This window comes from Pan troglodytes, chromosome 6 (assembly GCF_028858775.2).
Source record: "Pan troglodytes isolate AG18354 chromosome 6, NHGRI_mPanTro3-v2.0_pri, whole genome shotgun sequence".
Taxonomy (NCBI): Eukaryota; Metazoa; Chordata; class Mammalia; order Primates; family Hominidae; genus Pan; species Pan troglodytes.
In genome coordinates this window covers 87,616,753-87,629,524 of record NC_072404.2, presented here as the reverse complement: position 1 = coordinate 87,629,524, position 12,772 = coordinate 87,616,753, and the positions used below count along the sequence as shown (strand labels likewise).

The 12,772-nt window shown below is 37.7% G+C and overlaps 1 protein-coding gene across 14 annotated transcripts in view; it reads left to right on the top strand.

Moving 5' to 3' along the window:
- The window catches only part of MAGI2 (membrane associated guanylate kinase, WW and PDZ domain containing 2), a 1,434,944-nt gene that overhangs the window by 1,183,395 nt on the left and 238,777 nt on the right, over positions 1-12,772 (top strand). The gene's annotated exons all lie outside the window — the stretch shown is intronic.

Sequence of the window (12,772 nt, the reverse complement as noted above, 5' to 3'; positions counted from 1 at the left end):
TGGAGAGGATGTGGAGAACAGGAATGCTTTTACACTGTTAGTGGGAGTTTAATTAGTTCAACCATTGTGGAAGACAGTGTGGCAATCCCTCAAGGATCTAGAACTAGAAATACCATTTGACTCAACAATCCCATTACTGGTTATATATCCAAAGGATCATATATCATTCTACTATAAGGACTCCTGCACAAATATGTTTATTGTGGCACTGTTCACAATAGCAAAGACTTGGAACCGACCCAAATGCCCATCAATGATAGACTGGATAAAGAAAATGTGGCATATATACACCATAGAATACTATGCAGCCATTATAAAAGAGTGAGTTCATGTCCTTTGCAGGGACGTGGATGAACTAGAAAACATCATTCTCAGCAAATTAATACAAGAACAGAAAACGAAACACCACATGTTCTCACTCATAAGTGTGAGGTGAACAATGAGAGCACATGGACATAGGGAGGGGAACATCACACACCGGGGCTTGTCGGTGGGTGGGGGGCTGGTTGAGGGATAGCATTAGGAGAAATACCTAATGTAGATGACGGGTTGAAGGGTACAGCAAACCACCATGGCACGTGTATACCTATGTAACAAACCTGCACATGTACCCCAGAACTTAAAGTATAATAAAAAAAATCTATGTTTACATTATGTAATACTTTTCAGTTCAAGCAGTCAAATGTGAAATTAGATACACAAAATTCGAAGTGATTAATTTTAGCCTGTCTTAAGAAATGCCAAATAGATGAAATGAATCTTGAAATTTTATAAGCTTATATAAACAAACATCCACATAGTTGGAAGACAAGTCTGAATGTAACCCCAAACCCACTAGGGATATGGCAGCTCAGTCATTTATAATTGTTGGACTTGACTCCTCTAAGCCACAATTGCCTCTTCTATGTAATGGGGACACTATATTCTTCATCACGCTACTTCAAGGATTAAAATAAAATGAAGTCTCTGGAATGCTTGACTGACTTCTTGGCATACGGTTATTGTTCTTAGCACATAGTAGTAGCTATAGTTATTATTAGCCATTTCTCCCTGATCTCCAACAATATATTTATTCAGTAGAAAGGATTTAATTAGCTGTTTTGCATTACCTATACCAAAAATATCAAATTTAAAATATCCAAAATTTTGCTTTTCAATTAATATGCCACCACATGGTTAAGATTTTTGCATTGTACAATGATTTGAAGGAACTTGATATAAAATTAAGTGCTAGTGCTATAATTATAAAACTCATACTAGATTTAGTTTAAAAAGCAAGAAATTTTCATTGTTTCTGACTCTGTTGTTAACCTTATTTTGCTGGAATGGAAAGTATAACACAGAAGTGAACAAATTAACATACAAACATGGGGACCTATCTACATGTATATTTACGTAGATACATGTTCAATAGTCGTACAGAGGGAGGGGGCAACTTCAAATCTTTGGTGATGATTCTCTGCTAACTTATCCCAGTCAGCTTCAGTATCATATAATAATTGTAACATTGGAAACAGCAGGGGATTAGATTGTTTTCCTCCGTGCCATTTGTCTGTTGTGTCTGAGAATAAAATAATCTTCCATTGTCTGCAGTGAAATTGCTTTATATTTCCCTGAAACCCCTAGGCTAGGTTATTCATCCCCTTAAGAATCTGTGTGCAGTGTCTAACACGGAGAGGGTAGTGGTGGGTATATGCCCTATGGAGAAAGCAGTAGATGTCTGATAAAATAAGGTACCATATTGCTTTCCCTTTCTCTTCACATAAATCAGAGAGATAATAACTATCTTTCTCTGGATTCCAAAATTTCAGTGAAGCCAAGACAAATTTTGTTCTTCCTTTTTGCCATGTGTTTGAGGGAGTTTTAATTGGCAATCCTTGGTGTATATGGCCCAATGAACAGGCTGACTCCTTGATACTTGTATAAAATATTGCTCTTTCTGAAACTGAAATTGGAAATAAAAGGGTCCAAGTTTGACCAATCAAAGTCTGTCAATGAAGATTCACATCTGCCAAGTCTATTTCCCTTTTAACAAGTTAGAAGGGCTCTCTCGTCAAACCCCGGACCCATGTGCATGCAATATACAGTCACATTTTTAGCATGGCACATTTGTTCTTTCTGCCAGCCATTTTATGAAGCTCAGCAACTTAATGCTGCACCACTTCTGAAATCCATATGGGAGAAATATTCTGGCAGCCCTCATTTCAGCAAGGCAGCAGGGGCCCTGTAATTTCTCACAAATGAAGGGAGTGAAAGAGTAGATCAACATAATAGAATATGTTATACTACCAGTTAAGGCATGTTGATTGGCTTGCAATTGAAGCACTAGTCAGAACACTTTCCAGAATTACCATGTAGGTTGATAGAGACCTAGGGTTGAGCGCTTCTCCGACCAAGCAGCTCCACCAGTAGACATCCTGCAACACCCAGTGTGGGTATTCAGGACTAGCAACCAGCTCACAATGCAGCAAACAGTACCTTTTTTCAAAAGCAATTCAAGAAAGCAACTTCTCAGAAGGTTGTCTGCAGTTGGAGTCATAAAAGAGGGTTTTTTGGCCAGGCATGGTGGCTCACACCTGTAATCCCAGCACTTTAGGAGGCCAAGGTGGGTGGATCACGAGGTCACGAGACCAGCCTGGCCATCGTGGTGAAACCCCGTCTCTACTAAAAATACAAAAAAATTAGCCTGGTGTAGTGGCGTGATCCTGTAGTCCCAGCTACTCGGGAGGCTGAGACAGGAGAATTGCTTGAACCCGGGAGGTGGAGGTTGCAGTAAGCTGAGATCATGCCACTGCACTCCAGCCTGGGTGACAGAGCAAGACTCTGTCTCAAAAAAAAAAAGGGATTTTTTCCCCCTTTTCTACGTCAATTTCATGGTATCAGAAACTAAATTCTACTTTCCTCTGGCTAAAAACACTGCTCTGGCTGAGTGTGTTGGCTCACGACTGCAATCGCACAATTTTGGGAGGCCAAGGTGGGCAGATTGCTTGAGTCCAGGAGTTCAAGACCAGCCTGGGCAACATGACAAAACTCCCATCTCTACCAAAATATACAAAAATTAGCCAGACATGGTGGCATGAGCCTGTAGCCCCAGCTCCTCGGGGAGCTGAGGTGGGAGGATCAGTTGAACCCTGAAGGTCAAGACTGCAGTGAGCCGGGATAGTGCCACTACACTTTAGCCTGGGTGACAGTGAAACCTTGTCTCAAATAAACATAAAAACACTGCTCTACGTGTCTTAAAAGTGTGTGTACGTGCATAGGTCAGGTAGTAAACACGCACATACACACACAATTACAAAAACCTTCAACCATTTGGCAGGAGGTAGCAGTTTGAAATGAAATGGATGCATCCATCCTTTTTTCATCCCTCTCACTCTCTCTCCTTGTTATTCCTTTTTCTTGCTCAGTCAGAACTGCAGGCTATTGACAGTTGCGGGTAGAGTAGAATAAACTGTTGGAAAGTGTGACCAGAGACAGTTCCCAGCTCCACCCCAGCCAGCTGTCCCTTCATTTCAGAGGAGGTTTGATAGCCACTTGCTACGCTATGTTGGAGTAAGGTCAAAAGATGGTGACAGGTCATGCCATGCTGGCCTCTAGGAGCCATTTCTGCAAAAACGAATCATGCTTGTTCAGGAATACAATTACAGCTGTTTGAAAATAAGCATGCATGTTGTTCAATGTCCACATAAAATTATGACTCTTTCTTGCAAGGTATTTTTGTAACTAGAGTTTTGGTTTTTGGAGTGGGGGTTGGGGGCGGTTAATATGTGGTTGAGTCCACAGGTCTGTCCATAACCCACAGAAGAGTACAGGGGAATGCTACATTTTTATCTTGCTTTCATAAACTTTTAGGGTTTTAAGATTTCTTCTTGAAAATCTTTTGGGTTCTTTTCTAGTAACCTATTTTTACTTTATACAACCCCTCTGATAAAATGTTTGCTACTTTTTGTTTAAAATTCACTACATTCTTTAGAGAAATGACAGATTCATTGACCATTTTATGCTATTGAATTCCCAACGTGAGCAAGCTATTTAGAAAGCCAGTGCTTTTTGGAGCTTTGCAAGAAACAGTCTTTTGTGCTTTCTTTTTTGTGGCTTTACTTATAGTTTTTAATCTGAAGTGTTGTTTCATCTTTGCCAGATCAGCAAATAATCAGTGCTTTAGATTCTCTTAGAATGTATTTTCTGTTTCCTTTTCAACAAAGTAAAATGCAAGCATTTAAATATATCTTACCACTCAATGCCAAACACAAAGGAAATGTAAATACATCGTTGGACTAATTCACATCTGGTAGGGAGTAATTGTTGGATGTGTGCTGCTTAATCATAATTTAAAAAAAAAAAACAAGCTTTTAATTAAGCATCTGCACTGGGTCACACAGATGAAACTATAAAATGTGATTAAGAAGCCTTTCATTCTTTTGAGAAATAAGTGGCTACTCCAGTATCTTAGTATCCTTCTGCCTATAGATAAGAGTGTTGGAGTCACTGGCTACTTTTGTAGAAAATCAGAGAAGTTCAAGGTAAGCCCCAATAGGCTTATCACTTACCTGTTTAACTGCACCACTGAAATTTCCCAGTGCTTTATATGAATTCAGTAGGACAGCTTTCCACATTTTCATCAGATGTAGGAACTCTTAAAGCTGCACCTTAGAAGTTGTCTTTTCTGACTTCTGCATTTTACGTGAAAATAAAGTAGACCAAGAAAAGTTAAATACTTCGCCCAAGATCACACAGCTATTGAAACAATTTATACTAGAGCTTATGTTTTGTGATGGTTATAAGTTGTGTGAGTTATAATGCCCTGTCACCTCCCACCTCAGCATTCTCCTAGCTCTCTTCCAAGCAGCTTATTTTGGAGGACTGCAGAAAATGGACCTAGCAAATACAGTGGATTCCCCGATTCCCCTGTTTGCAATTATCTGCTTCACTGCATGACTCCATTAACTTAGCTAATCAAAAGAATATTGCAGTTCATCTCTCAATTTTCACCCTCAGGAATTAAAGATAAATATCTTTACCCAGCATTCTGACCGATAACAAGCTGAGGGACACAAAAGAGTCCTCAACTCAAAATACATCCTGGACTGCTTGAAATTCTTAGCATTTGTGTTGAAGTCTTGGATTCACTTCCTCAATCTAACCTAATTATCAATGTGACTTTAGAGAAGTGACTTAACTTCTTCTAGGTTCAGTTTCCCATGTATCAAGTACAGATAACAATGGCTATCTAATATGGGTTTTGTAAGGATTAGGTAAGATGGAGTTTGTAAATGCCAGATAAATATTAAGTATATTAAAATGGTAGTCAATGCTGTTAGTGTGGTTAAATGGATTGAAGAATCACGCTACCAGGAAGAGTAACACACAGGAAGAAGTAACTAACATTCAGCTAAAGGAGGCGGTCAGAAAGGTTGTTTAAAAGGTGAGGCTGGCCTTAAAGGGTAACGAGCAGCTTGTTAGTGGGGACAAAGCAAGGAGAGAAGGAGAAACAAGAGCACAGAGACTGGAAAGAAAATATAGTGTTGGGGGCATGACCTAAAGCTGGGGCCAACTGAAGCATAGAGTAGGTTGGAAAAAGCAGGAGACAATGAAAATGTGAACTGAGAGCCTCGTATGTCATGCTAGAAAGTTTGGACTGAACTCTGTCTCTGTCAGCAGGCACTAAAGGATGTTAAGTGAAAAGGGCATTAGAATGTATGGTAATGGGAGATGAGCTGACAGGGAAGCAGGTAGAAGGCAGTATCTAGTGCTTTGCAGCCACTGGATATGGAGAATATGAAGACTATTCACACCCTCCTGATTCTTGAGCCAATCCCGACCAGAAGTGGAGATTTAGCAATGTCTTATGTATTCCTAGAGGTCAAAATGGGGTGAGACTTGAGAACCCCATTACCCCACAAGCTCACTTGGTCATGCCATATGTTGGGCTTCTCTTTGCTATTTCCCTAGTCATTCCCTCTGTGACATCAGGGAGCCCAGCTAAGAGACTATTGCGGAAGTTCATACAATAGATGGTAAGAATCTCATCTTGGGTAGTGGTAGTAGAAAAAAGAAAGCAAGGAACCAGTTGAAAAGCTGTCTAAATCCCATTACTGGGTATATATCCAAAAGAAAATAAATCATTCTGCCAAAAAGACACATGCACTCATATGTTCATTGCAGTGCTATTCACAATAGCAAAGGCATGGAATCAATCTAGGTGCCTATCAATGGTGGATTGGATAAAGAAAATGTGGTACATATAATGCCATGGAATACTACACAGACATAAAAAATGCTCTTCACAGCAACATGAATGCAGCTAGAGACTGTAACCCTAAATGAGTTAACACAAGAACAGAAAATCAAATATTACATGTTCTCACTTATAAGTGGGAGCTAAATGCTGGATATTCATGGACATAAAGATGGCAACGATAGACACTGGGGACTACTAGACAGAGGAGGGAGAGACGGGAGTAAGGACTGAAAAAACCTCCCTATTGGGCACTATGCTTACTACCTGGGCGATGGGATCAGTCATACTCCAAACCTCAGCCTCGAGCAGTATACCCATGTAACAAACCTACGCATGTATCCTCTGAATCTGAAATTTAAAAGTTGAAATTTTAAAAAATAAAAGTTATCCAAGAGCTAGAATCTAAGGGCCTTTGTCTTAGAATTTTAAAGTGAAGATACTTTCAAGATCATCTGGTTCAATCCTCTCTTTTTATAACATGATGCCCGGCTCATAGTAGTTGAATATGTGTAAATCTTTGCTGAATAAATTAATGAATAAGTGAGGAATAAGACCTAGGAAGTGTTGATACCACTAGTTATTGGCATACCTGGCCTAACAACATAAACCCCCTGACTTCTAAGTCAGTGCTCTGAGAGCCTCATATGTCATGCTAGAAAGTTTGGACTGAGCTCTGTCTCTATGAGCGGGCACTAAAAGATGTTAGGTGAAAAGGACAACAGAGTGTATGGTATGGAAGACGAGTTGACAGCGAAGCAGATAGAAGGCAATATCTAGTGTTTTGCAGCCATTAAGCCACATTTGGGCTCATAATATATAGAAAAGTATTGAGAAAGACGTTGTCTGAACCTAATTTTTATTCACAGTGTCATTTATAAAGTAACACATAAGAATAAACAAAGATTCTTCTAACGAAGGAATTTTTTATCATCTGTTACACTTTTCATGCCTAAGTATCTGTTTTTGCATTTCTATTAATACATAATTTGATGGGTATATATAATAATGCTACCTGCAAGACTGATGTGTAAAGTCAGTAGAACCATGGTAAGATCCAGAACCTCCAAAATTGAATTCTTCTCCAATTGATGGCTGTTTTTATAACTGTCACTCTAAGGAGACCATCTGGGAATTTTTAGAAACTGCTTCAAATTATTTTAAAGGAGACCCAACTTCAACTCTACTGGTATGACATACCACAGTGTTTCACTTTGGGGAATAAACTGTGTTGAGAGCAGTTATTTTCCATTTAACTGATGTGGTGAGTAGCACATCCCCAAAGGTACATGTCAGAATTTATTATGTTTGTGGGGGTTGAGTAGACTCAGAATAGATGTACAATATTATAATAAAATTATGTATTATGATTTAAAACACAAATTAATATAAGCTGCAGAAAATAAAGCTCAGTCAAATCTTATTAACCGAGAGGAAACTTTAAAAATAATCCTTTTTAATGTAGAGTGCATGTAATTGGTAGGATGGGAGTTGTCAGGTTTTTTTATTTTTCTTTTATCGAAAATCTGGATAACCTGGCAAAAACAGAAGTTAGAAACACTAAACTGGAGGTAGTACATTTAGCTGTGAAATCTTTTCTGGTTTCCTCTGACTAAATCTCTCCATCCTTTATTCAGTGAGAATCTATCCTAAATATCTGAAGAATTCTCAACATAGTAATGATGCTCTGTATATAGTGTAGAGAAATCTTGGAACGGGTAGAACTCACACAAAGGAACAAAGTCTGAGATGCATTTGCAAGCCTCAGACATGAGATAGGAGCAATGTCAGGAAGAGTGATGGAAGATACCTTTGAAGAGGTGAGGAAGGAAATGAATTGGTAGGCATGATTCCATACATAGAAAGGAAGTGCTCTTGAGGGTAAAGGGATAGCAGAATTTAACTAGAGGCAAGTAACAAGTTGTAAGTTGTGAGTAGTAAAGATACCAGCTTCACAATAATAACTTATTTGGTGGTAAAGACAAAGATAAGTTGGAAAGACTTAAACAGCTGATCAAGAGATCAAGTAGTTTGAACTTAATGGAGTAGACTGTAAGATGAGAATTGATTAGGAAGTAAATTATTCTAGTCTGGTCCAAGGTTGTGTTTAAGGAAGGCAGACAGGGAGTGGTAAGTGAGAGATGTTGAAAAGGAAGATTCTGTAGGCCACAGTGACTCAAAGAATGCGGGGGTAGAGGAAAGAGGTATAAAAATAACTCTAATTAAAGCAATGCTTTATGTAGAGTGCCCTATTTTATCCAAAATGATGAGGTATCCTATTCTGTATTTTGATTCCCATGACTAAGAAAGAAAAAATTATCTTAGAACATTTTTTCATACAGGACAGCAGTTTTAAAGCTCCTGCTTCATCAAACTCACTCTACCTCACTTGCACTTTGAAATTCCGTAATTGGCAATCAGGTTAGTGTGAGACCAGACCTGTGGGACACCTAACTCATCACTCACACTCAATCTGACCAACAGGCCTGAGGTCAGTAGCCCTAGAACTAACCTAAATATGGCCTGAAGTGAATGACCATTTAGCAAACAAAGTAAATTTTCCAGCAATATAGTCATGAAAATATATGCTTAGCTTTCAAAAGAAATGTATCTTCTTATTTTTATGGAGAAAAAATTTGATAAAATTATAAGTATTTTCACAAGGATGATCTCATTTTCACAGTAGCTCTGCAAAAGAGGAAATGTAAGAGATATTTTTATTCCCATTTTATAAAAGAAGAAATTGAGAGATGGGGAGATCAAGTGACTCTTCCAATTCTCCCTCTTAAGTAGGCCAACAGGTTAGAGCCAGAGCCAGTCTTCCTGATGACGTCCCTTTCTGTGCTCTTAAACCCAATCTGTCTGAGGACTTGGCATGGCACTGTCAGATGACATATACCAGGTGTCTTATATTTTTATTTCACGACATGTAAATGACATTCATACAGCACAGTCTATTAATATTCTATCCAATAAGTTCTATCTGAACAAGCAAATGTTTGCTGACATCCCCGTCTATAAGAGTTTTGGGCATGACTTATTATCTAGACATCTATATTTTTTTTAAAGTGGGCAGTTGAGTACCGTCAAGTTGTTATATAGTTTTATCCTGTGATAACTGACCACTCATCTTTTACATTCAGAAATCTTCTACGTATCTTCATAAAGATATTGTTGCAGTGTTCTTTATCCTTGCCTGATGACTTGAAAAATTGCTGTTAGTGGAAAATATCCATAAATTGTAAAAGGCAGTCTTACTAAGAAACACAAATAGTTCTCACTCTGTTTCTAAATAGCAAAATCACATTAAAACTCAAAAATAGATAACATTAATCACTACAATTCAAACTACTACTCTCCAGACCTGGCAGGGAAACTTGAGAGCTTTCAACATAACCCTTAGTTCTTTCCCGTGAAATTCTGGCAGAGCAGAGGGAAGGAGAGAGCGTGCTTGGGGACTGGGGAGTCTGTTAACAGTGATTAAAGTTAGGGAGAGCCTTAGAGGAAGTGGCATTTGTTACCTCTCTGACTTGTACTTGGCCATTCAGAAACCCATTGTTTCCACAATCATACTCAAGTCATCCTTGACTGTAACTGTGGTGGGAGTATCTTGGTAGAACTGTCCTGATTTTATAGAAGAATATAACAAAGGACAAAGAGTAATTACTGAAATAGCAATCATCTTTTACATAACAATTTACAGCTTAGAAACCCTTTCACCTGTATGATCTCATTCGTTATTTCCCATGGAACAATAAGTTGCTATTACTATTGTTCATCATTACTTCTAAAAAATCTGAGTCACAGAGGATTGAAGCCAGTTTGGGAAAGTTATACAGCTAATAAGTGATGAAACTAGAACTCAGACCAAAGTCTTTTGACCTCATATCCCATGTGATCTCTACTATACCTTGCAGCCTCCTAAACCTAAGAAGAATGTTGGAGCAAGAATGAAAGTAGACATAAAAAACAGTCAATGAGTTAAAAAAAAACTCCCTGAATAGGAAATTGAGGAAATGAGGCATACCCAAGAGAAAATCCAAAAGGCCAATAAACATGAAAAGATGCTCACCTTCACTGGCAGTCTGGAAAATGCAAATCAAAACTATGATCACATCCATTAGATTGGTAAAAATTAAGTCTGAGAATATGAAGTACTGTGTCAGATGTAAAGCAATGAAAATTTCAACACACTACCGATCAGAGTGTAAATCAATATGACCTCTTTTGTCAGCCATTTGCCACTATCTAACAAAGTTGAAGATGCACATGGTCTGTGCCAGCATGAGGTTCATAGCAGAGTTATTTTCAATAGCCACAGATTTGTCATAACTCCAGTGTCCATTAACAAAAGAATGGATGAATGTTATTAAGTAGTAATATAGCCATCACTAAATACTGTATTACAATGAAAACTAATCAACTAGAGGCACAAGTATCAAAATAGATAAATATCACAAACATATTTTAAGAAAAGTTACAGAATATTAAAATATATACCATTTACAAAAGGCTTAAAATATGTAAAATACTTTCCAGGGAGTATTATTATTTAGAGATTAGATACTATTTAGAGATATTGTTTTTACGGACACCTAGATATGATATAAACTATAAAGGTATATGTAAATAACAAACCTCAAATAGGGCAATGGTTACCTTGGAAAGGGCTGTAAAGGAGTGCAAGTTGGGGGAGAGGTGCTAGCCAAGGGGGATTCAACTAATATGAGCAATGTTCCAATCATTAAGTTGGATGTTAGTATACAAGTATTTGTTGTTCTTTCAACCTTTTAAATGTAGAAAATATAACATTAAAACTAAAAGAAACAGGAGGAGAGAAAAATAGTCTATCCGAATCAGACACTTCTCTGGGACACTGAGATGAATGGAATCAATTAAAAACGATTCCCAAAGCATCCCCAGCTGCCACAGTCTGAAGAGGAATTATAATAACAGTGAGGGAATGTCCACTCCAATTCAGTTCTGAGCCGTGGACCCATGTTCCAGCCACCACATCAGTACCCTCTCTGATAAACATTATGGAAAAGTGAAGTTCCATCTGACCAATCACATAGGTTGTGACATTTCCTAGAGGCAGACCTAACCTGGATCCCTGAAAATGTCTGCTTGGCCTCTCTGTCAATTTGGGAAGAGGGACTGTTAATTAAGACAATGCTGTTAATTGTTTTATTCATTTTATGTTATACACCTACAAAAGACCAGAAAAGTAGTCAACTCTAAAAGTTCAACTCTGTTTTTCATTTTTAACGTTTGCAAGCTTGCTGGGCAAGGATGTCTCAGAATGAAATCCCTAGCCATTTGTACCTCCCATTCCAGAATTATTCTGATAAACTGATGTCTGTTGAGTTGCTTATTTGAAGATCTGTGAAAACATGTCTCTTCATCCCTAATATACTCTTCAGCATAGTCAGGCACAATCTCAATTTGCAAGCTCAATTTTCAAGTATTATGGTTTGTGAAGATAAAAATACCAATCCATGATAAAATAGTTCTCCAAAAATAAAATTGTTATTCATACATAATTGAAATTTTTAAAAAAACATTTATCTCAAACAGCCGTGATTTTCTGCATTTTAAGCAGGAAAAAATATTTCTCTGAATATATTTTATAATGGATAATTTGCATTCAGAGCATTTCTAATCATAAAGTTGGCCTCTAACCAGTAGACCTCTGAAAATCTGTGATAGTTCACTGGGGAGAAAGGACAAGTGCCTTTATTGAAAATGATCCACAGAAATATTAGTTTATCTAAGATCAGAGGATGAACTGTGGCAACTTTCTGTTTGAAACCAAGGGTCCCAAATCTCCTCCATCCTATTTTAACAGCAATCATATTAATAATAGTCCACATTTATTGAGCACTGTGTGTCATACACTATGCCAAGTACTTCTCCTACATTATGTCATTTCATTCTCACAACTTTACAAATGAGGAACTGTGGCTCAAAGCAGGGAACTTGGTCAATATCATGTATCTGTTAAATAGTAGAGCCAAGATGTCAACCCAGCTCCCTAATCCCAAAACCTGCACCCTTGACCTTTGCTCGCATATACATGGAAGCTTTGTAATTACCTGCTATAGATGGAAAAAAATAAATGGGCAAATATTTTTCTGTTCCATAAAAAAGAAAAAAGGCAATTGACTTATTCAACTTATACAAAAAAAAAAATATGCTAGGGCTTTCTTTTTCGTCTAAAACTCATGACCACTACTTCTCAATAGTTCGAAAATTATATTAACTGAATTACACTGAAGATGGAATATAAGATGAAAAAGAAGCATAGAGAATGTGCTTCTTCAAGGTACACATTCCTCTAACCTTTTCTTTCAGAGCCTTTGTTTCTGAATATGAAGTTGTTTCTGAACTTCAAGAATAACCAAATAGCTTTTTTTCAGCACTTCATCATTGTATTTGCTGGCAGTCCTGTTGTAACCTTGAGTCACCCACAGTGATTTTAAGTATTATTCTAATTGATTTTCTCACTGCTTACTAAGAAACAACACCTCTCAC